The 26,122-nt window shown below is 38.3% G+C and overlaps 1 long non-coding RNA gene across 2 annotated transcripts; it reads left to right on the top strand.

Moving 5' to 3' along the window:
* Positions 1–23,588, top strand: LOC116629145. 2 transcript variants are annotated; one of them, XR_004298703.1, is made up of 6 exons: positions 1–2,144; positions 6,684–6,771; positions 7,877–8,015; positions 8,379–8,534; positions 9,383–9,449; positions 23,310–23,588. It is a non-coding gene; the product is annotated as an uncharacterized LOC116629145 (long non-coding RNA). The 2 variants fall into 2 exon arrangements; XR_004298704.1 differs by lacking the exons at positions 6,684–6,771; positions 7,877–8,015 and having other exon boundaries at positions 7–2,144; positions 23,310–23,557.
* The last annotated feature ends 2,534 nt before the right edge of the window (positions 23,589–26,122 follow it).

The following is a 26,122-nucleotide window of genomic DNA, read 5'->3' as shown; positions in this document are numbered from 1 at the left end:
GTTATATTAGGGAGTTCCAGATTGTTTAGACGAATGAAAACAAGAGGACCAGATTGCCAGATGTTAGGATTCTAGCTTCAAAGTCTTCTAGAATACCTATGGTAAATAAGTTTGGGTTGTTTGATTAGTTTTGGTATTTTAAGATACCAAAAGCAGGCAGTTATTTTAGTGTGACTCTAAGCATAATTGGCATATTTCAGGCATTTACAACTTAGGCCATAGTAATCTTTAATTTGAAAGTATATGAAGGCTATACAAAATATGGCAACCAGCTGTTTGCTTTATTTTCTCTGATGACAGAAGAAGAAATGAATTGAAGCTGGTACATGATTTAAGGCTTTTTTGACTGAACATTTAAAAACCATTTGGAATGGTTATGGGTTCTTTCCTGTAAGTCTTCTATGAGTGGAAAAGATAATCAAAACTTTAGTATAGACATGGACGTCCTTAAATGGAGCAATGATTTAGGTAGCCTCTAGACGTATTTAACATGTATTGCAAGTATATATTCAGCAAATAATGGATAAACCAGCAAGTTCTAGAAGCTAGTTCTTTTAGAACTTGTCACATATAGAACATAAATTATAAGTGAAGTCCTGGATTTAGAGGGATTGAAGACAAACATGAAAATAACATTCTGTGTAGTAACAATGGAAGTGCTATAGGAAGTAGTATGTAATTCCCAAAGGAATAGTTTCAAGGAGGATCACTGAGGGGTATAAGGTTCCTGAAGGTTCATGAAGAAGGTAATCCTTGAGCCAAGTTTTGAGGGGCCCATCTTGTCAGGCTGAAGATATTGAAAAGGCAGCCTGGCAGAAAACAATATATGGACAAAGTTATCATGAACCTTACAGGCAGTTTTCAAAAATTTCATTGTGCCTTATGAAAATTCATTTTACTTACAAATTTTTTCTCCTCAGGTTTGTTCTAATACTTTTATTTTCTTAATTCACTTGCCTGACCAGCCTAGGAGAAAAATAAGGCAAGTGTATTAGTCACAGGGCTGTAGCTTATGGAATAGTGACTTTGACTCTAGAAATAGACTGGCCTATTCCACTGAGTTTTTCATTTAATTCCTTTCTGTTCCTTAAACTTGGAGAGGCCACGGAGTTCTAATCAGGAAGTTTCTTTTTCTTTTCTTTTAGGGTTTGAGATATTGAAGTAAGTCATTAGATTAAAGCAATATTTTTGTGAATCACAGCATGTGAAAATAAAGCATCTTTATTAAAAATGTCTAAAGCACATTCCCATTTTAACTTGTGAATATTAATTAACCATTCTTCTACCTTCTGTAATTGTGGTCTATAGTACTATTATTACATAGGATTGTTATTAGTACCAATTTAATCTTCATAATGGTCTTGAGGTAAGTATGTTATCTCCATTTTACAGATGCAGAAACGTGTCTTGAGAAGATAACCTGGCCCATTGTTAATGTGGCCAACAAGTAGCACAGGTCATTGACAGCATTCTGACAGCAAAACCTGAACATGTGGTCTATAAGGACTTGTGTGCTGCTTGTGAAATTGCCTTGATGTTTCTGTGCTCTGGGAGGGTAATAAATCAGGATATTTGGAACTAGGACTATCCTGGAAAATCCAGGACCTGTGTATAGCCATCACCAAAGTACATTTTTTCCCTCATGTGAGTCAAAACCAGCTTTCACCAGGAAACATTCTCTTACTAATTTATTTTTGAGTCCATCAATCCAATCTTGGCCTCCACTCTAATGCATATTCTTAGAACCTAAGGTCATTGAAGGGGGAAAACTTTTTAGCTGTATACCTTCAGAATGCTCAGTGAATCACTTCAGTTTGGGAGAAACATAAACTGAGTGCTATAGTTCAGCTCAGTAGCTAGTGATTGAAGCGTAACTTAAACTGGACAAAGGTACAAAAGATTGATGGGTAGACTTGCAGCTCACAGCCCCTGGGCACCTGGATTGCTCAAATGCTTGGCCTATAACCTGGAGCACAACTTGTACCTCTTATCACTTTCTCAGGTTTCTTCATATGGTATAGGACAAGGCTGCTGGCTGCTTTGGGGTCACATCCTTGACCAAGTTGGGAAGAAGAGAATCTTTTCCAGTAACCTCAAAAAAAAAAAAAAAGATGGCTCGGTGAGAAGGCCAGTGAAGCTGCATTGTAAGTGCCTCCTCTATGGCTGAGTAAACACTGGAAAGAGACATATACAATGATTACTAACAGTGTAAAGGGATCTGTGGTAGAGGTATTGTTACATTCAATGGATAAAATGGAAATGTAGTATACTGAATTTCCCCTTAAGCTTATGCCTACTGTCTGATTTACTTTAGATATCATTAGCATCTGTGATGCAGTGATGATTAGTATGATAAATAATTTACATACTCATTTAGCAGTCATTTTAATGAGTACCTCTGTGAGGGGAGCACTGTGCACTGAGGTGATGAGATGATTAGGCACATGTCTCCTGCTATTGTTCTAATGGAAGGAGTAGAATATACTGGAGACATGATGGCTTCACAGAAGGAGGTATGTATGTGGAGGTATTGGGGGATATTTCATGGACGAGAAGAGCATTGATCTGTGACAGAGTTGGAGAGACTGAAGGGAGTGGAGAGGTGATTTCCAGCAAAGAGTGCCATGGATGCAGTTATGGTGGTGGAAATGTGCAGGCTCTGTTGAGTGTGTGAAGGGGGAGAACAGATTGATTGGGGGAGTGGAGGGGATGGATGAAAAGTAACGTTGAAGGCCAGGCTAGCCAGTTTCTGAACTTGGGCTCAGGCTTTCATGTCATCAGATTTGTGGGAGAGTTTCTCTCATCACAGCCTGAGGTACTGGAGAGCAGGGTCTTTCTTGCTCATCTTGTATCCCTGAGGCCTAGCAGAGTGTCTGCATGCACTGGGCACTCAATAAATGTTGACTGAAGATAAGAACATCATATTTCTGTCATTTATATTAATTAGAGGGTTCTAGTCCCTAAAGAATCTGAGTATGGATGAAATTTAGAGAAGCAAAGGACCAGTCAAATGTAACCAGAGCAGTGAGTGACAGGCCTGAGAAATGCTCCGTTACCTGAGGGAAGGAAAGACCTCTGAAGAAACAAATGGGCAAATATTTGATAGAATGAGCCCTGAGCCTCACAGTGCTTGCTAACTAGCCAACTTGGTTAAAACTTTCTATCTGTTCCTCAGACTTGAGCATCCCTGAGTCACTATCTCTTCTGAATGTATGTAAATTCCTGGGTGCAAAAGCATTTACATTCTTCAAGTATATGGCTTGAGCCGTTGGGATTTATTCAGATACTCAAGAAAACTCCCCTTTGCATTCAGTTAGATATCTTATTTGTTCCCCAAATTTTTTAAATGATACCCCAAACAAATACTATTTAGAAACTTTCCAGGGGGAGTAGCCCAAAGATGTATGGTGGCATGCATTTACTTTTTTAGGGAGTAAAGTTTCAAAATGAATAAATAAAATTCATAAGCATGGTGTATCTAAAGAAATGAAAAATTGAGCAGAGCAGCAACAAGAAGGAAAAGTGGTTTCTGAGGGGCTGGATAGTAAAACAATGAAGCAATGAAACACTTGTGTTTTAACCACTTCAATCGCTTCCTTTTAAAGTTCTATTCAAAGTATAGTCAATCCTCATTATTCAGATTCTGTATTAACAAATTCCCCTCTTTCCCCAAATTTATTTGTAATCCCCAAATCAATGCTTGTGGTGCTTTTACAGTAATTTGTGGACATGTGTAGAGCAGAGAAAAATTTGAGTCGCTTGACGTGTAAGTTCTCAGCTGAGGTCGAACAAGGGCCCATTCTGCCTGCTTGTTCCAGCTCTTTACACTGTAAATAAGTGTGTCCTTTCTTGGTCTACTTAATGCCATGTTTTTCACAGTTTTGTGCTTTGTGTGATTTCACTGTATAAAATGGCCCCCAAGCGTAGTTCTGAGGTGCTGTCTAGTGTCCCTAAGTGCAGAACAACTGTGATGTGCCTTACAGAGAAAATTCATGTTAGATCAGCTTTGTTCAGGTATGAGTTATAGTGCTGTTGGCCATGAGTTCAATGTTAAAGAATCAACTATATATATTAAATAAGGTGTTTTTAAGCAGAAACACACATAAAATAAGGTTGTATACTGACAGGAATCAATCCTGTATTTCCCCTAGAAATAGTGGTTCAGTATTTGCTATTCATTGTTTGTGGTGACTTTATTGAATGATAACTACTATGGATAATGAAAATTGACTATATTTCTCTTCTTGCTGGGATCATCCTGGGCTTATGTAGTTATTTAGTGGGGTTTTTTTTTTTTTTTTTGTAACTTTTATTTTGACAGAATTTCAAACTTACAGAAAAGTTGGAAGAATAGTGTAACGAAGTTTCTTATGGTGGAACTGTAAATAGGTTAAATAGTGTCCTCTACAAACTCCTGTCCACCTGGAACTCCAGAAGGTAGACTTATTTGGAGATAGGACCTTTGCAGATGTAATTAGTTAAGATGAAGTTCTACTGCATTAGAGTGAGCCCTAAATCCCAGTGACTTGTGAGAAGAGGAGATACACAGAGAGACACGTAGGAGAGAAGGCCACAAGATGACAGAGGCAGAGATGGGAATGATGCAGCCACAATCCAATGAAGGCAAGGATTGCTGGGAGAAAGAGGCCAGGAAAGATTCTTCCCTGGAGCCTCCAGAGGGGCTAACACCTTCATTTTGGACTTCTTGGCTCCAGAATTGTGAGAATAATTATGTTGTTTTAAGCCACTGAGTTTGTGGTCGTTTGTTACAGCAATCCTAGGAAACTAATATAACCCTTTACTCCATTTCACTAGTTTATTATTTTTTGCCTCTCTCTCTTTCTTTTCATCTTTCTCCCCCTCCTCTCCCTCTTTCTCTCCCCATGCATGTGTGTATCAATTTTTTTTTCTGTACCTCTACCCCTAAATATTTATTTCCAGAATAAGGATATTCTCTTACACAAGCATAGTATAATTACAAAAATAAGAAATTAAAAACTGATACAATATTATTACCTAGTCAGCAGTTCATATTCAAATTTTATCAATTGCCTAATAATGACCTTTTTTTCCTCTGGTCCAAGATCCAGTCTAGGATCATACATTTCATTTCCTTTCCATGCCTCTTTAATCTTCTGTTAATCTGAAACAGTTCTTCAGACTTTCTTTGTATTTCTTGACCTTGTCATTGCTGAGGTGTACAGTCCAGTTATTGTGGTCTTGCCTGATATTTTCCCCAGTTTAGATTTAGGTTATTTCTCTCTGGTAGGAATACCACAGAAATCTTGTGTTCTTTTCAGTGCCTCCAATCAAGACACACTTGATGCTGGTTACTTGATTAAAGGGGTGTCTGGCAGGTTTCCCCACTTTAAAGTTACTGTTTTTCCCTTTGGAATTAATAAGTAATTTGTGGGGAGATGCTTCATGAGCATGTAAATATCCTCTGCATCATTAGACTGTCACCTACTAGTTTCAGCTTTCATTGATAATTTTCTAAATCCACTGTTTATATCAATGTAGACTCATATGCCTATTTTATTCAATAGGTTATAATCCTTTACTGTCATTATTTATTTGGTGCAGGAATGTTCCACATTTGGCCAGTGAGAGGCCATTCACGCAGGCTCATGTGTCCTTATGACATGTTCTCATTCCTTGAGTGCTTTCTTACTGTTTGGTTCAGGATATTTCAGGCTCATCTTGTACTTCCCTGTCCTGTTCCCCCATGTCACCCATTCGTTTACAGAGCTGACCTGGGCTGATTTAATGCATTAAAGAGTATTCTGGAGTTAAAAAAAAAAAATTGGCTCAAAAGAGACCAAATGTTATCTTCCTCTTTATTTACTGTTCTAGTTAACAAAGCGAGCTTCTTCAGAGGTGTCAGGGGAAACTGCCACTAGTGGAGGGTAAATACCGTCTTGAGGATAGATGCTTCCTTTTGTAGTCCTGCCCTGCCATAGGAATTTCTACATAAAGAGGAATATGCTTAGGGCTCTTACATATTAAAATACCATCTATGTTATGGCTGAATTTGTTTTTTGGATTTGTTCCCTCTGTTCTAGTTACGGAAGTTTTACTGGTGTATTTTAATCTTAATTCATTTCTTTTTTAACCACAATGATGTTGATGAGGGGTTTTTTTGTATTATTCAGGTGATCAACTTATAGTAGTTGACCTTAATTTGATTTGTGATACAAATCTAAAAGATTTTCCTTAAATAAAATGCAAATTTAAAATCTTATGAAATGAATGCATGTTGTAGACATTTGTAAAAAAAAAAAACAAAACTTATACAAAAACATTTGGAGAAAATAAATCAGTGTTATCACTGTTGCTAGATAAAACTCCTTCACTCACATTTTCTTCCCTTGAGTATCTTAAATACACTTTTCTGTTTTTTTTTTCTGGCATAAAGTTGCTGTCAACATCCTATGATAAGGTAATTTTTATTCATTTGTAAGTCATTTATCCCTTTCCCTAGATGTTCAAAGCATTTGTTTAAAGATCTGTTTTATAGGATATATCTTGGTTTTGATTGCTTCTGGGTTGATATTACCAGGTATGTGGTGTGCTTCAATATGCAGTTTCCTTTTTTTTTTTTTTAAGATTTCAGGAAAGTTTTTCTGGAATTGCAGTTTTTAATATTTGTTCTGTCCCATTATCTTGGTTTTCTTCTTCTTCAGGGATTGCTATTATCTCTGTGTTGGATCACAAGAGAGACTTGATTGATCACTCTGTTTCTCTTGAATACTTTTACTTTCTTCATTGGAGGTAGGTGAACTTTAAAATTTCCTTCTTATTACTTTTTTAAGATATCTGTGATAGCTACTTGCTTTTGGATTCCTTCCAGTTTAGTCTTTTTTTCCTGAGCTGATTTTTTTTCCATGTTGAGAGAATATTTTATTTTTTGTTTCAAGTTTTTATTTAAATTCCAGTTAGCATACAGTGTAATATTAGTTTCAGGAGTAGAATTTAGTGATTCATCACTTACATACAATAACCCCAGTGTTCATCACAAGTATTCTCCTTAATCCCCATCACCCATTTAACCCTTTCCTCTACTTACCTCCCCTCTAGATACCCTCAGTTTTTTCTCTGTAGTTAAGAGTCTGTTTTATGGTTTGCATCTCTCTCTTTTTCTCTTCCCCCCATGTTCATCTGTTTTGTTTCTTAAATTCCACATATGAGTGAAATCACGGTATTTGTCTTTCTGACTGGCTTATTTCACTTAGCATAACATACTCTGGCTCCGTCCATGTTGTTGTAAATGGCAAGATTTCATCCTTTTTGATGGCTGAGTAACATTCCATTGTATGGATATGTGTGTGTGTGTGTGTGTGTGTGTGTGTATATATATTCATTCCATTGTATGTACATTGTATATCATGTATATAAACCACATCTTTATCCATTCATCTGTGGATGGACATCTGGGCTCTTTCCTTCAGCTGATTTTTTAACTTTATTCTACTGCTTAAGTTTTGTTACTTCATTTCTGACTTTTTGTAATCTAAATATGTTGTCTTATATTGAAATAATAGGCTACACTTTTTCTGTTCTATCAACATGTCTTTAGTATGCTTTCTTTGTGTGTTGGAATGTTATTCTCCATTCTGTTTTTTCTAATTATGACTTTGTACTGGATTTAACCTTGATCCCTTTCTATTGCCTATTTTTATGTTATAGTTTCTGTGCATTTTTAGAAGAAGGCAGGATTCAAAATAGCTTTGATAATTTCTGTTGTTTTCTTGTAGTTTGCAAAAATATGGCCATATGTTTATTTGTTATTTAGATATTTTCTGGCTCAGTTCCCTTCCTCCACTCCATCTGGACCTTTTCTTTTCTTTGTCTCTACCATCCCTGTGCTGCTGAGCAGATTCCACTGCCAGCAATTTCTCTGCAGTGTGAGGCCCAGTCCAAGAAGGTAGTCCTGGCTGACCAGTGCTAAATGTCCTAGACTGCTCCTACTCCTTTGGATCTTCTTGGGTGGAACCCTTGTCCTCATCCTGTTTCAGGTACCATTTCATTCTCAGCTTGCCTGCTCCACTTCCTAGTGAACACCACATGTCTATGTACTCAGATCCTCCTTTGCTCCTTCACTTCTCTCAGGTTTGCTCTCAGATAGAATCATATGCAGGACTTTTGGAGGGTTGAATATTTGTCCTTACCTATTTGTATTTTGGAATTTGTTCTCTAATTGTACATGTTTATGTGCTTTCTTGTTACTTTTTTTTTTTTACATGGGGATTCAGAGACATTCAAAACATATGCCTTCACCATTGCCATTCCTGGGTTTCCACAGGAATGTCAACGTATATTCAATGAAGTTTATTTGATTTTTGTTTTTCATTTTTTTTCTTTAAAAACCATCTCTACAGAGACATAGAAATTGGGATGTAGAATACCCATCCTTTCCAAGAGGGAGTCCACTGAGGTTCAGAAGAGCAGGTCTCAGGACAGTGGGGGCAGCTGCTTCCCTCTCTGAAGCATGGCTCAGATGTGGAGAAGGATTTCAGGACACTTCTGAGACTCTGGTAAAGTAATTATAAAATTGTTTTCCTTGAATGCCAAAGGATACTTAGATTCCTGAGTGTTTAGGCCACTGTAATTGTATTTCTTTGGAACTCCCTACCTTATTTCAGGACACAGTAATTGGCACAGTCGTCTTTTTTTTTTTTTTTAAATCAGAGAGCGAGAGAGAGTGAGCACAAGCAGGGGGAGTAGCAGGCAGGGGGAGAAGCAGGCTCCCCGCTGAGCAAGGAGCCTGATGTGGGGATGTGGGACTGGATCCCAGGACCTTAGGATCTTGACACGAGCCGAAGGCAGCCGCTTAACTGGCTGAGCCACCAGGCGTCCCGGTACAGTCTTCTTTTTTCAACCTTGAATTCCCTTAGTAATTGTGGCAAGTTAATAATCACCTCTTTATGCCAGGCCCAACCTTTGTACTTCTTTGTAAATGTAGGATACCTACTGAGAAGTTTCTTAGAAGATGAAATCTTTGAGCATCCTACTCTTCACAAGAAGTACATTTATGAAATGCTTGTATACTCAGGATCTTTTGGCAACAAGATATTCTGGTTAATATTTGTATATATGCTAATTTTGAAATACTTATAGATATGTACAAAATGGAATACTGTTACAAACTCTTAATGGTTAGTTCTCTGTTTAGATTCTGGTAGAACATAAAAATACATTTATATATGTATGAGGAGTATGTGCTTTGGGAATACTTATTGGTAAATATAAATAAAAGAGAGGCATATTTTAAGGAGGGTATAGTTTAAGGTTTTGAGTATTTTACAAAATATTTTTGGTTTTAGCCCTTGTTCACATAAATTACTACATTATCATTATTATTATTATTGTCATCTTCCTGCAGTCATTAACAGCTGAAAAGAAGATTGTTACAGAAAAGCACCTCGAATTATCCCCTAGACCTAAGAAAGGTAATATTTTGTTGATTTCTTGACAGAAATGGTATAAGGCTAATATATCTTTCTTTGATTTATTTACATAGTTTGGGTAGACTGTATATTTATGGTTTAAAAACATCAAAGTGTAAAAAGGTAATTTTTGAGAAATCTCTCATCTTTGTCACTATTTACCCCATTTTTTTCTTGCCTCCTATCGATAATTATTAAAATTTTTTATGTGTCCTTCCTGGGTTTACTGTTATCAGCAGAGCTCAGTAGGTTAGCTTAGGCTCACAGGTCCAGGATTTTAAAAAATTCTGATTTGGGAAATAACAGTTATGACCTATGATAAAAGGACTATACTGTTTCAGGCAATGAAATTCTTACTTGGTGAATTAGTTAGGGAAAGCTTTCAGATACAGATAGTAGGAAACTTTTTTTTTTTTTAAGATTTTATTTATTTATTTGACAGAGAGAGACACAGCGAGAGAGGGAACACAAGCAGGGGGAATGGGAGAGGGAGAAGCAGGCTTCCTGCCGAGCAGGGAGCCTGATGCGGTGCTCGATCCCAGGACGCTGGGATCATGACCTGAGCCGAAGGCAGACGCTTAATGACTGAGCCACCCAGGCGCCCCGATAGTAGGAAACTTTTAGAGTGTTTGAAGAAATGGGGTTGAATTTATCTCCTGCAATAAGAAGTTCAGGGAGTCAGATGTGTTCCGAGTTCTGCAGCCTTAGTGCGGAGTTTGTTCTTGCGGTCATGAGGTGGAAGCTAAATTCTCTGGGCCTACTTCTCAGGAAGACTGTAGGTTCTAAGGATTTTCTCCAGGTATACTTTTCTTCTGGGAAGTAATTCCATCCCAAGGACCTTTACCTTTGGCCAGAACCTGTTATATAGGGTCACCTCTACTAAAGGAACTTCAGTGAAGTTAAAGATTTTTAAATATCTATGTTGTTGTTAGTAAGGAAGAAAAGGGGGTATCAGGGCGGCTGCTGGCTCTCCTGCTACACTCAGTGGGTAAGCAGGGAAATTCAGTGCTTGAGACCTTAGGGATCTCCTTTGCCCCTAGGGGTCCTGACTGTGTGATCTTGGGAAAGAAGCTAAACACACTAAGCCTTAGTTTCTCCATCTGGGAAATGCGCATAAGAATGTGTGGCTCATTGGGTTATTGTTAACAAAAAGAAAGTAATAAAATGTCTATTTCAAAGGCTTGCACTTAGTAGTTGCTTAATTGATGGCAGCAAATGCTGTTATGTCCGATGGCAAAAAGAGCTATGTGAAAGCTTGCTAAAAATTCTGCGGAGTGGGAAAACTTTCTGTGAATAAGAGCTATATAATTATTTAAAAAAAATTTTTTTTATTATGTTAATCACCATACATTACATCATTAGTTTTTGATGTAGTGTCCCATGATTCATTGTTTGTGTATAAGACCCAGTGCTCCATGCAGAACGTGCCCTCTTTAATACCCATCACCAGGCTAACCCATCCCCCCAACCCCTCCCCTCTAAAACCCTCAGTTTGTTTTTAAGAGTCCATAGTTTCTCATGGTTTGTCTCCCCCTCCGATTACCCCCCTTCATTTTTCCCCTCCTGCTATCTTCTTCTTCTTCTTCTTTTTTTTTTTTTTTTTTTAACATATAGTGTATTATTTGCTTCAGAGGTACAGGTCTGTGATTCAACAGTCTTCAACACTTCACAGTGCTCGCCATAGCACATACCCTCCCCAGTGTCTATCACCCAGCCACCCCATCCCTCGCATCCCTCACTACTCCAGCAACCCTCAGTTTGTTTCCTGAGATTAAGAATTCCTCATATCAGTGAGGTCATATGATACATGTCTTTCTCTGATTGACTTATTTCACTCAGCATAATACCCTCCAGTTCCATCCACGTTGTTGCAAATGGCGAGATTTCATTCCTTTTTTTTTTTCTTTGATAGAAGGATTTTTTTTATTAGGTAAATTTACTGGCCTTTCTGGCAATAACAATATTTAAATTTGATTTCAAAACCTTTTTACAAACACACACAAATTCTAACCTGAATTAAAAATGTACAATAAATTTAAGACTAACGTTTATGCCTATTACAAAATAGCTAGTGAAAGATGAAGCACAAGATTCTTAATAAAATTATTGTGTTTTTACCAAAGTATACTCTGAAATTCTGAACCAAGATTAAGTAGCTGAAAATACTGTTTATTTTATTTTTTTTCATTTTTGGCTCAGAATATCTATTGAATGCCTCTGCATTAGGGTAGGACTCAGAAACTGCAATCATATTGTAAGCAAAACAATGTCTTTTTCTTCAGCTTTTGTAATTAGTAATAATCATAGACTTCTATGAATTTAAGAGATATTCTATACATGTTTCTTTACACAGAAGAGGAAAAGCGTATATTTTCTTTGACGACCCCTGCTCCCACTTTTTCTTTTTTGGTATTATGTTAATCACCATACGTTACATCTTTGGTTTTTGATGTAGGGTTCCATGATTCATTGTTTGCGTATAAGACCCAGTGCTCCATGCAGAACGTGCCCTCTTTAATACCCATCACCAGGCTAACCCATTCCCCGCCCCTCCCCTCCAGAACCCTCAGTTTGTTTTGCAGAGTCCATAGTCTCTCATAGTTCGTCTCCCCCTCCGATTTCCCTCCCTTCATTCTTCCCCTCCTGCTATCTTCTTTTTTTTTTTTTTAACATATAATGAATTATTTGCTTCAGAGGTAGAGATCTGTGATTCAACGGTCTTGCACAATTCACAGCGCTCACCATAGCACATACCCTCCCCAATGTCTATCACCCAGCCACCCCATCCCTCCCACCCCACACCACTCCAGCAACCCTCAGTTTGTTTCCTGAGATTAAGAATTCCTCATATCAGTGAGGTCATATGATACATGTCTTTCTCTGATTGACTTATTTTGCTCAGCATAACACCCTCCAGTTCCATCCACGTCGCTGCAAATGGCAAGATTTCATTCTTTTTGATGGCTGCATAATATTCCATGGTATATATATAGCACATCTTCTTTATTCATTCATCTGTCGATGGACGTATAGGCTCTTTCCACAGTTTGGCTATTGTGGACATTCCTGCTATAAACATCAGGTGCATGTACCCTTTCGGATCCCTACATTTGTATCTTTGGGGTAAATACCCAGTAGTTCAATTGCTGGATCATATGGTAGCTCTATTTTCAACTTTCTGAGGAACCTCCATATTGTTTTCCAGAGTGGCTGCCCCAGCTTGCATTCCCACCAACAGTGTACGAGGGTTCCCCTTTCTCCGCATCCCCGCCAACATCTGTCATTTCCTGACTTGTTAATTTTAGCCATTCTGACTGGTGTGAGGTGATACTTCATTGAGGTTTTGATTTGGATTTCCCTGATGCTGAGCGATGTTGAGCACTTTTTCATGTGTCTGTTGGCCGTTTGGATGTCTTCTTTGGAAAAATGTCTGTTCATGTCTTCCGCCCATTTCTTGATTGGATCATTTGTTCTTTGGGTGTTGAGTTTAAGAAGTTCTTTATAGATTTTGGATACTAGCCCTTTATCTGATATGCCATTTGCAAATATCTTCTCCCATTCTGTCGGTTATCTTTTGGTTTTGTTGACTGTTTCTTTTGCTGTGCAAAAGCTTTATATCTTGATGAAGTCCCAATAGCTCATTTTTGCCCTTGCTTCCCTTGCCTTTGGTGATGTTTCTAGGAAGAAGTTGCTGCGGCTGAGGTCGAAGAGTTTGCTGCCTCTGTTCTCGTTTAGGATTTTGATGGACTCCTGTCTCACATTGAGGTCTTTCAACCATTTGGAGTCTATTTTTGTGTGTGGTGTAAAAAAATGGCCCAGTGTCATTCTTCTGCGTGTGGCTGTCCAATTTTCTGAACACCATTTATTGAAGAGACTTTTTTTCCATTGGACATTCTTTCCTGCTTTGTCGAAGATTAGTTGACCATAACATTGAGAGTCCATTTCTGGGCTCTCTATTCTGTTCCATTGATCTATGTGTCTGTTTTTGTGCCAGTACCATACTGTCTTGATGATGACAGCTTTGTAATAGAGCTTGAAGACCAGAATTGTGATGCTGCCAGCTTTGCTTTTCTTTTTCAACATTCCTCTGGCTATTTGGGGTTTTTCTAGTTCCATACAAATTTTAGGATTATTTGTTCCATTTCTTTGAAAACAGTGGATGGTATTTTGATGGGGATTGCATTGAATGTGTAGATTACTCTAGGTAGCATTGACATCTTCACAGTATTTGTTCTTCTAGTCCATGCGCATGGAACGTTTTTCCATTTTTTTGTGTCTTCCTCAATTTCTTTCATGAGTATTTTATAGTTTTCTGAGTACAGATTCTTTGCCTCTTTGGTTAGATTTATTCCTAGGTATCTTATGGTTTTGGGTGCCATTGTAATTGGGGTCGACTCCTTAATTTCTGTTTCTTCTGTCTTGTTGTTGGTGTATAGGAATGCCATTGATTTTATATCCTGCCACTTTACTGAATTCCTGTATGAGTTCTAGCAGTTTTGGGGTGGAGTCTTTTGGGTTTTCCACATAAAGTATCGTATCATCTGCAAAGAGTGAGAATTTGACTTCTTCTTTGCCGATTTGCATGCCTTTTATTTCTTTTTGTTGTGTGATTGCTGTGGCTAGGACTTCTAATACCACGTTGAATAGCAGTGGTGATAGTGGACATCCCTGCCATGTTCCTGACCTTAGGGGGAAAGCTCTCAGTTTTTCCCCATTGAGAATGATATTTGCTGTGGGTTTCTCATCCATGGCTTTTATGATATTGAGGTATGTATCCTCTATGCCTAACCTCTGAAGAGTTTTGATCAAGAAAGGATGCTGTACTTTGTCAAATGCTTTTTCTGCATCTATTGAGAGGATCATATGGTTCTTGCTCTTTCTTTTATTAATGTATTGTATCACACTGATTGATTTGCGGATGTTGAGCCAACCTTGCAGCCCATGGATAAATCCCACTTGGTCGTGGTGAATAATCCTTTTAATGTAGTGTTGGATCCTATTGGCTAGTATTTTGGTGAGAATTTTTGCATCCGTGTTCATCAAGGATATTGGTCTGTAATTCTTTTTGATCGGGTCTTTGTTTGGTTTGGGGATCAAGGTAATGGTGGGCTCATAAAACGAGTTTGGAAGTTTTCCTTCCATTTCTATTTTTTGGAAGAGTTTCAGAAAGATAGGTATTAATTCTTCTTTAAATGTTTGGTAGAATTCCCCTGGGAAGCCACCTGGCCCTGGGCTCTTGTTGGGAGATTTTTGACGACTGCTTCAATTTGCTTAGTGGTTATAGGTCTGTTCAGGATTCTGTTTCTTCCTGGTTCAGTTTTGGTAGTTGATACATCTCTAGGAATGCATCCATTTCTTCCAGATTATCTAATTTGCTGACACAGAGTTGCTCATAATATGTTCTTATAATTGTTTGTATTTATTTGGTGTTGGTTGTGATCTCTCCTCTTTCTCTCATGATTATGTCGATTTGGCTCATTTCTCTTTTCTTTTTGATAAGTCTGGCCAGGGGTTTATCAATCTTGTTAATTCTTTCAAAGAACCAGCTCCTAGTTTCATTGATCTGTTCTACTGTTCTTTTGGTTTCTATTTCATTGATTTCTGCTCTGATCTTTATTACTTCTCTTCTCCTGCTGGGTTTAGGCTTTATTTGCTTTTCATTCTCCAGCTCCTTTAGGTGTAGGGTTAGGTTGTGTACTTGAGACCTTTCTTGTTTCTTGAGAAAGGCTTGTATTGCTATATACTTTCCTCTTAAGACTGCCTTTGCTGCATCCCAAAGATTTTGAACATTTGTGTTTTCATTTTCATTGGTTTCCATGAATTTTTTTAATTCTTCTTTAATTTCCCGGTTGACCCATTCATTCTTTAGTAGGATGCTCTTTAGCCTCCATGGATTTGAGTTCTTTCCGACTTTCCTCTTGTGATTGAGTTCTAGTTTCAAAGCATTGTGGTCTGAAAATATGCAGGGAATGATCCCAGTCTTCTGGTACTGGTTGAGACCTGATTTGTGACCTAGGATGTGATTTATTCTGCAGAATGTTCCATGGGCACTAGAGAAGAAAATGTATTCTGTTGCTTTGGGATGGAATGTTCTGAATATATCTGTGAAGTCCATTTGGTCCAGTGTGTCATTTAAAGTCTTTTTTTCCTTGTTGATCTTTTACTTAGATGATCTGTCCATTTCAGTGAGGGGTTGTTAAAGTCCCCCACTATTATTGTATTGTTGTCAATGTGTTTCTTTGCTTTTGTTCTTAATTGCCTTATATAATTGGCTGCTCCCATGATTTGGGCATAGAGATTTACAATTGTTAGATCTTCTTGTTGGATAGACCCTTTAAGTAGGATATAGTGTCCTTCCTCATCTCTTATTACAGTCTTTGGTTTAAAATCTAATTTGTCTGATATAAGGATTGCCACCCCAGCTTTCTTTTGGTGTCCATGAGCATGGTAAATGGTTTTCCACCCCTTCACTTTCAATCTGGGGGTGTCTTTGGGTCTAAAATGAGTCTCTTGCAGACAGCATATCGATGGGTCTTGTTTTTGTATCCAATCTGATAGCCTGTGTCTTTTGATTGCGTCATTTAGCCCATTTACATTCAGGTTTACTATTGAAAGATAGGAATTTAGTGCCATTGTATTGCCTGTAAGGTGACTGTTACTGTTTATTGTCTGTGTTCCTTTCTGGTCTATGTTGCTTTTAGGCTCTCTCTTTGCTTAGAGGACCTCTTCAATATTTCTTATAGGGCTGGTTTCGTGTTTGCAAATTCCTTTAGTTTTTGTTTGTCCTGGAAGCTTGTTATCTCTCCTTCTATTTTCAATGACAGCCTAGCTAGATATAGTATTCTTGGCTGCATACTTTTCTCATTTAGTGCTCTGAATATATCATGCCAGTCCTTTCTGGCCTACCAGGTCTCTGTGGATAGGTCTGTTGCCAGTCTACCATTGTAGGTTACAGATCTCTTCTCCCGAGCTGCTTTCAGGATTTTCTCTTTGTCTCTGAGACTCGTAAGTTTTACTATTAGATGTCGGGGTGTTGACCTATTTTTATTGATTTTGAGAGGGGTTCTCTGTGCCTCCTGGATTTTGATGCCTGTTTCCTTCCCCAAATTAGGGAAGTTCTCTGCTATAGTGTACCTTCTGCCCCTCTCTCTCTTTCTTCTTCTTCTGGGATCCCAATTATTCTAAGTTGTTTCGTCTTATGGTATCACTTATCTCTCGAATTCTATCCTTGTGATCTAGTAGTTGTTTATCTCTCTTTTTCTCAGCATCTTTATTTTCCATCATTTGGTCTTCTATATCACTGATTCTCTCTTCTGCCTCATTTATCGTAGCAGTTAGAGCCTCCATTTTTGATTGCACCTCATTAATAGCCTTTTTTATTTTGACTTGGTTAGATTTTAGTTCTTTTATTTCTCCAGAAAGGGTTTCTCTAATAACTTCCATGCTTTTTTCAAGCCCAGCTAGTATCTTTAAAATCATCATTCTGAACTCTAGTTCCGACATCGTAGTAATGTCCATATTGATTAGGTCCCTGGCAGTCAGTACTGCCTCTTGTTCTTTTCATTGAGGTGATTTTTTCCGTCTTGTTGTTTTGTCCAGAGGAAAATAGATGAATGAGAGAACAAAATGCTAACAGGGTAACAATGTCCCCAGAAGATATATACTAAACAAATCAGAAAAGACCTGAAACCGGGGGAAAAGAAAGGGAAAGAAAGCAAAAAGAAAAAGGAAAAAAAAAAAAGGAAAAAGAAAAAGATAACAAAACAGAACAAAACAGAAAAAACAGAATATGATCAAATATGATCAGGCTGGTGCATAGATCAGTGCCACACACTAGATTTTGGGTGTATTTCGGTCTGTTAGAAGAAAGTGCCTCCCAATATTTTAAAGAAAGAAAAACGTATATATGTACAAAAATAAGGGTTAATACGATGAAGGGATGGAATTTGACTGTAAAGATGAAAATTATAAAAGATTTTTTAAAAGGAATTGATAAGTTGTTTGAAAAAAGAAGAGAATTTAAAAAAAAAAAAGAAAAAGGAAGGGAGAGAATGTGATCAGGCAGGAGACTAGAACAAAGCCATACACTAGAGATTTAGGGTATATTTTGATCTGTTAGAAGAAACTGTATCTCAAAATTTTAAAGAGAGATCAACTTAAATATATATGCCAAAAATAAGGCTAACTACTCTGAAGGGATAAAATATGACTCCAAAACTGAAAAATAAAAATGTTTTTTAAAAAAGGGATCGATAAGATGTTGGTTGAAAAGGGGAAAAAGAAAAATTCAAAAAACAAAAAAGTTAAAAAAAATTAACTTTTAAAGACTTAAGAATCATGGTAAAAAAGCGAGAATTCTATGTGTATTATTCCCCTAGCGCTGGAGTTCTTCCGTTCTCATTGATCGGTAAACTTGGTGTTGGCTGGCTGTTCTTGCTGATCTTCTGGGGGAGGGGCCTGTTGCCATGGTTCCCAAATGTGTTTTCCGGAGGCGGAATTTCCCCGCCCTTGCCAGTCCAGGGTCTCGGGAACTTTTTTTCCCTGCAAACTTTCCCTTCAGCTTTGGAGGATGAGAGTGAAAATGCCGGCCTCCCAATATCTGCCCCAGAGGAGCCGAGAACTTGGGGCCCCACTCCTCAGTGCGCCCCCAGAGAAAAGCAGTCAGTCACTCCCATCTCCCTGGTCTCCGGCTGCACTGTGTGCTCTCCCGGCCTGTGACCCAGCGTTTCTATCTCTGGCACGTGACCCCGTGTGGAGTCTCCAAACACAGCAGATCCCTGCTATGGGCTCCCGTGCCGCTCCTCCCGGGGGAGGAAGGGGAGTCTCCCCAGATCTGCCGCTTGTTGGGTCCCTGCTGGAAGAGCAGTGGCCCGTCTGTGCCGTGGATAACGGTTTATGGCAACCCCGAGCTGAGAGCCCACTCCTCTGCTCCGTCTCTGCAGCCGGCTTCCCCCCTCTGATACCTGGGAGCTCTGCTGCACTCAGGCACCCCTGGTCTTTCTGTGACCCCCAGAGTCTTGAGACCACACTGTCCCACGAGGGTTCCACTCCCCGCTGAGCCACTGGAGTGACGTCCCTCAGCGGAGCCGCCTTCTAAAAGTTCCGATTTTGTGCTCCTCTGCTCTATCGCTTTCCAGAAGCAGCCGACGGAGGCCCCCTCCCCCGCCGTCTATCTTCCCGAATATCGCCTTGGATTCACTTCTCCGCATGTCCCACCTTCCAGAAAGTGGTCGTTTTCTGTTCAGAGAGCTGTTGCTATTCTTTTCTTCGATCTCCTGTTGAGTTCGTAGGTGTTCAGAATGGTTTGATCCCTATCCAGCTGAATTCCTGGGACCAGATGAAATCCAGATCTCCTACTCCTCCATCATCTTGCTCCTCTCCCCAAATGGAACTCTTTGGAGGACTGGCGGCAGCCCTGGTTGTCAAGAGCTATATAATTGTTTCACTAATATTTAGGGGGTTCTTTTTATGAAAAAGAAAAATAAAATTTCCCGTTTTTTAAATTCATAAAACACTATGTTATAAACTGGCACACATCTTTTGTTATTCCATAATATTTGGATGGACCTGCAGAATTTAACTTTTCATGTTATTATTGCCAAATGATGTGAGTTTCAAGGATTAATTAATTCTGATTTCTAAACTGTCATAATGTATGTAGAAATGATTTTCTTTTATAAATGTGGCTGTTATCTTTTTCTGGTGATTTTAAGCAAGTATAGCCAAATTTAACTTGAAGAAAAAAAGAAATACAAAATAAGCTGTGATTTTGTGTTTAATTACAGAAAGATCTTTTGGGATGGTTTCCCTGTGCCAATATATGTTCGACCCACCCAGCTGTACTTTGTACTCCATAGAATGATCAATACATTCTGAAATGCTGAAAGAACTTGTATCAGTGTATAATTACTTTATTTACAGCATAAGTGCTTGCTAAGGCAAGAAAGTATTGTTAATAATTTAACAAAAACTTGCAAACAGAAATTGATTGGAAGGAGGGACTCAAGGCATTTCCTAGAACTGGTTCATATTTAAAATAGTAGCTTCCCCTCCCCCCCCCTTTTAGAGAGGGAGAGAGAGGGGTGGGGCAAAGGGAGAGGGAGAGAGACAATCTTAAGTAGGCTCTGTGCCCAGTGTGGAACCCGACATGGGGCTTGATCTCACGACCCTGAGATCATGACCTGATCTGAAACTAAGAGTTGGACACTCAACTGACTGAGCCACCCAAGCTCCCCAATAGTAGCTTCTAAAGTATTAGTTTAAGACATAATATTAACACAAATTTTAGGGTGTGGAAGTAATATTTTTGTGAGAGCTGGGAAGCAGAAGTGGCGGAACATACTTTTGGAGAGTGTGCACAAAAGGGGAGATATGTCTCCATGTCTCTATTTCCTCATCTGTAAGGCACTGTAACAAGAGAAGATTGAATAGGGGAGGAAACAGGCAATGGGAAGGACTGGGAGAAGGAAGACAAAGGAAGATATATACTTGAAAATAAGAGCCTGGAACCTTTGTAGATGATTTACTTTAAAAAGCAGAACTTAAAAAAAATATTTATATACTTAACCAAACAAAGTGAAACTATAAAATAAAAAGGAACTAGTGTTTAATTATTTTTCCCTAAATGCCCTACAGACTATTTTCTTAAAATTTTTGTTATTGAGGTTAGAAATCTCCTGCTCCTTGAGAGGCATCGCTAAATTTTTTTTGTTGTATTTGTTGAACTGCTTTTCTCCTCTTTGGACCATTGGTTTCCTAAGGGCAGAGCTTTCTCTGTTGCTCTTCTATATATCCTTAGGTGTATTAGTTTGCCAGGGCAGCCATAATAAAGTACCAGTAATAAAGTATGCAAACTGGGTAGTGTGAATAACAGAAACTTACTATCTCACAGTCCTAGAGCCTAGAAGTCCAAAATGAAGGTATTAGCAGGATTAGTTCCTTCTAGGATCTGCTCTAGGCTTCTTTCCTTGGCTTGTAATGGTTGTCTTTCTATGTGTTTCTTCATACTTGTCTTCACTCCCCACATGTGTCCAGATTTTTCCTTTCCTATAAGGACACTTGTCCTATTAGAATAACTTGATCACGTCTGTAAAAACCCTCTCTCCAAATAATCACATTCTGGGATGCTGGAGTGTTAGAACTTTAACATATGAATGACTTTTGGGATAACACAATTCAGCCTGTAATGCCACATGCTAGCACAATGCCTGGCTTACAAAGGGCGCCCAGAAATGTTTACCTGTTGTAGCTATATTCATAGTCTAGCTGATGTCCTTCCTAGAATTTCATTGGAATGGGTCTTGATTTCAAGGCCACCCTTTTCAGCAAATAAAACGAGTTACTAAAAAATTCCTGGTAGTGGTTTTATCTACATAAATTATATAAAGTGTCTGTAATTCATGGGTTTATGAATTCCATGAATTCATTATGTAATCTGTAAATAGCGATAACTTTACTTCTTTCCTGTCTTAGTCTGATCAGACTAATAGACCAATAGACCAGTAATAGACCAGTAATACCATAGACTAGGCAGCTTTTAAATGGCAGAAATTGGTCCAGTATATTCAGTGTCTGGTGAAGACTCACTTCCAGGTTCATGACTGTACCATCTTTCTGTGGACTCACATGGAGGAAGGGGCCAGGAATTTCTCTGGGTCTTTTTATATAGAGCACTAATCCCATTCATGAGGGCTCCACCCTCATGACCTAATCACTTCCAAAGTCCCTACCTCTTAATCCCACACACTGGGGACTAAGTTTCAGCACTGTGAATTTAAAGGGATATAAACTTTCTATCTGTGGTATTCCACTCCTTCATTTTCAGTTTACTCTTCCAGATGCATAATAATATAAGGGACTGATATGATAATGTCTTTTGCAAGTAAATACACAGCTTAGTTTTTATTAGCTATTTAAATCAATATGGATGAAGTTTAGTTTATTTTTAATTTTATATTTTGAAGGTAGACAAGTAGTAATTCTGGACCTTCATGGCACCAAGTAAGTGTTCAGTAAATGTTTATAATTATTTTGTTTTTGTGCTTTTGTAAGTGCTGTTTTTTCAGACATCATTTTTTCAGTGAATCTGTTTTCCTGATCAACAGAAAGTGGAGCATTTCCTTTTTTGTGTGCCACTGTTATACCGTGACATACCTCGAATATAATATTTAATTTTTCTTTTCATGATTTGTGCTGTCTTTCAGACCACGCATTCCATAGAACTTGAATTATAATATCTAACCTCTTAATCTCATTGAAATGTGTCTAAGATACTTTTTTAAGTTTTAGCATTATAACTCAATTATAAATATAAGCAAAAAAAGTGATTTTTTTTTAGGTGTATATTCCTTTTCTGATCAGTATCAGTAAAGTTTCCTGTTCACTTCCTGTTACATCAAGAAGGAGTAGCCCCGTTCTTTCTAGGTTTCCTATTATAGAATGGCTAAAATAAAAAGTGGTGACTACACCAAATGCTGTCAGTGATATGGAGAAACTGATACATTGCTTGATGGGACTGTAAAATGGTACAGTCACTCTGGAAAAGTTTGGCAGTTTCATATAAGACTAAACATGCAATTACCATACAACCTGGCAATTGCCCTTTGATATTTATCCCAGAGAATGAAAATTACATTCATATAAAACCCTGTGTGCAATGTTCATAGCAGCTTTATTCGTAATAACCCCAAACTAGAAACAACACAGATGCCCTTTAGTGGGTGAATGGATAAACTATGGTGCATCCATATCATGTAATACTACTCAGTAATAGAAAGTATTGAGAAACAGAACAACTTGGATGAATATTGAAGGAATTATGCTGAGTAAAAGAAACCAATCCTGAAGTGTCACATAGTATGATTCCATTTATATATCAATCTTGAAATGACAAAATTACAGAAACGCAAAGCTGATTCGTTGTTAGAGGTTAAGAATTGGGGTAGGCGGGGTGGCTATGACATGGCTTTAGAAAGGTAATGCAAGGTGTCATCATGGTGATGGAATTGTTTTGTGTCTTGTAGATACCAGAATCAGCATTCTAGTTGTGATGTTACACTATAGTTTTGCAAAATGTTACCATTGAAGGAACTGGGTAAAACATACAAGGGCTCTCTCTATTGTTTTTTACAACTGGATGTGGATCTACTATTACTTCAAAATAACAAAATTAGTTAAAAAAGAGTTTGTTGTTAAGTGTTTTTAAGCACATTACTGCTACTAGGGCTCCTAATATGGCACAGGAGGCACACAGAAGCATTCCTGTTGTACATAAGTATTGGTTTTGTGGTTTGTTTTGTGTTTTGTCTTTTTCTTTTGGTTTCATCAAATATTCTAGGAAGTTATAATTCTGTAATTAGTTCAAGGTTTTTTTGTTTTTGTGTTTTTTTTGAGTTTTCATTTGGCCTACAGTCATTTTCCTTGTTTTTTTTTTTTAACTTAATTAGTTCTTCTGTTTCTTCTTAAAATTTGGTTTTTGTTTTTTTTTTTAAGATTTTATTTATTTATTTGAGAGAGAGAGCATGAGCGGGAGAGCCAGAGGGAAAGGCAGGCTTCCCACTATGCAGGGCTCGATGCGGGGCTCGATGCAGGCTCAATCCCAGGACCCTGGAATCATGACCTGAGCTGAAGGCAGACACGTAACCGACTGAGCCACCCAGGCGCCCCCTAAAATTTGGTTTTAATTCAAAGAATCTTAGGTTGCACAAAGAACTTTAGGCAGGATGATCTAATATAAGACATTGTTTTCACTATCATCAGAATTTTGTTATTTGTGACTTTTGCAGAGTAACATGCATAAAATCTCATTCTGACAAATAACTATATCAGTTGATTGTGTTTATATATATTCTTTTTCTTTAACAGAAACTACTGCATCTAAGAGTACCGGTGAGCTTATAGATATAACATGGAGTTCCAGTGAAAGTGATCTGTCCGATGAGGATAAAACACTTTTTAAATCACAGAGACATAATGGACATGGTTCTAGAATAGACAGGTTATATCCAGAAGATGGGGCCAGTGAAGGTAAACTGATAATTTGGTAAGAAATCCTCTTTCTGGTATATATTGGGTTCAATATTGGAAAAAACTTCATTCCTTTTCTAACAGTATTAGTGATAACTGTACTGAGTCCTTTCCTCTAGGCTCAGCCCTTTAGAAACATTTTCTTTTTTTTTATTATGTTATGTTAATCACCATACATTACATCATTAGTTTTTGATATAGTGTTCCATGATTCATTATTTGCATATAAAACCCAGTGCTCCGTGCAGAACGTGCCCTCTTTAATACCCATAACCAGGTTAACCCATCCTCCCACCCCCCTCCCCTCCAGAACCCTCAGTTTGTTTTTCAGAGTCCATAGTCTCTCATAGTTCGTCTCCCCCTCCGATTTCCCCCCCTTCATTCTTACCCTCCTGCTATCTTCTTCTTTTTTTTTTTTTTAACATATGATGTATTATTTGCTTCAGAGGTACAGATCTGTGATTCAACAGTCTTGCACACTTCACAGCGCTCACCATCGCACATACCCTCCGCAGTGTCTATTACCCAGCCACCCCATCCCTCCCACCCCCCACCACTCCAGCAACCCTCAATGTGTTTCCTGAGATTAAGAATTCCTCATATCAGTGAGGTCATATGATACATGTCTTTCTCTGATTGACTTATTTCGCTCAGCATAACACCCTCCAGTTCTATCCACATCGCTGCAAATGGCAAGATTTCATTCCTTTTGATGGCTGCATAATATTCCATTGTGTGTGTGTGTGTGTGTGTGTGTGTGTGTGTGTGTGTGTATATACACCACCTCTTCTTTATCCATTCATCTGTCGATGAACATCTTGGCTCTTTCCACAGTTTGGCTATTGTGGACATTGCTCCTGTAAACATCGGGGTGCACGGACCCCTTCGGATCCCTACGTTTGTATCCTTGGGGTAAATACCCAGTGGTGCAATTGCTGGATCATATGGTAGCTCTATTTTCAACTTTTTGAGGAACCTCCATATTGTTTTCCAGAGTGGCTGCACCAGCTTGCATTCCCACCAACAGTGTACGAGGGTTCCCCTTTTTCCGCATCCCCGCCAACATCTGTCATTTCCTGACTTGTTAATTTTAGCCATTCTGACTGGTGTGAGGTGATACTTCATTGAGGTTTTGATTTGGATTTCCCTGATGCCGAGCAATGTTCAGCACTTTTTCATGTGTCTGTTGGCCATTTGAATGTCTTCTTTGGAAACATGTCTGTTCATGTCTTCTGCCCATTTCTTGATTGGATTATTTGTTCTTTGGCTGTTGAGTTTAAGAAGATCTTTATAGATTTTGGATACTAGCCCTTTATCTGATATGCCATTTGCAAATATCTTCTCCCATTCTGTCGGTTATCTTTTGGTTTTGTTGACTGTTTCTTTTGCTGTGCAAAAGCTTTATATCTTGATGAAGTCCCAATTGTTCATTTTTGCCCTTGCTTCCCTTGCCTTTGGTGATGTTTCTAGGAGGAAGTTGCTGCGGCTGAGGTTGACGAGTTTGCTGCCTGTGTTCTCCTTTAGAATGTTGATGGACTCCTGTCTCACATTGAGGTCTTTCATCCATTTTGAGTCTTTTTCTGTGTGGTGTAAGGAAATGGTCCAGTTTCATTCTTCTGCATGTGGCTGTCCAATTTTTCCAACACCATTTGTTGAAGAGACTGTCTTTTTTCCATTGGACGTTCTTTCCTGCTTTGTCGAAGATTAGTTGACCATAGCATTGAGGATCCATTTCTCGGCTCTCTATTCTGTTCCATTGACCTATGTGTCTGTTTTTGTGCCAGTACCATAGTCTCTTGATGATGACAGCTTTGTAATAGAGTTTGAAGTCTGGAATTGTGATGCCGGCAGCTTAGCTTTTCTTTTTCAACATTCCTCTGGCTATTCAAGGTCTTTTCTGGTTCCATACAGATTTTAGGATTATTTGTTACATTTTTTGAGAAAAGTGGATGGTATTTTGATGGGGATTGCATTGAATGTGTAGATTGCTCTAGGTAGCATTGATATCTTCACAGTATTTGTTCTTCTAATCCATGAGCATGGAACGTTTTTCCATTTCTTTGTGTCTTCCTCAATTTCTTTCATGAGTATTTTATAGTTTTCTGAGTACAGATTCTTTGCCTCTTTGGTTAGATTTATTCCTAGGTATCTTATGGTTTTGGGTGCCATTGTAATTGGGGTCGACTCCTTAATTTCTGTTTCTTCTGTCTTGTTGTTGGTGTATAGGAATGCCATTGATTTTATATCCTGCCACTTTACTGAATTCCTGTATGAGTTCTAGCAGTTTTGGGGTGGAGTCTTTTGGGTTTTCCACATAAAGTATCGTATCATCTGCAAAGAGTGAGAATTTGACTTCTTCTTTGCCGATTTGCATGCCTTTTATTTCTTTTTGTTGTGTGATTGCTGTGGCTAGGACTTCTAATACCACGTTGAATAGCAGTGGTGATAGTGGACATCCCTGCCATGTTCCTGACCTTAGGGGGAAAGCTCTCAGTTTTTCCCCATTGAGAATGATATTTGCTGTGGGTTTCTCATCCATGGCTTTTATGATATTGAGGTATGTATCCTCTATGCCTAACCTCTGAAGAGTTTTGATCAAGAAAGGATGCTGTACTTTGTCAAATGCTTTTTCTGCATCTATTGAGAGGATC

This window comes from Phoca vitulina, unplaced genomic scaffold (assembly GCF_004348235.1).
Source record: "Phoca vitulina isolate PV1807 unplaced genomic scaffold, GSC_HSeal_1.0 scaffold299, whole genome shotgun sequence".
Taxonomy (NCBI): Eukaryota; Metazoa; Chordata; class Mammalia; order Carnivora; family Phocidae; genus Phoca; species Phoca vitulina.
This window is presented reverse-complemented; position numbering and strand designations above follow the sequence as displayed.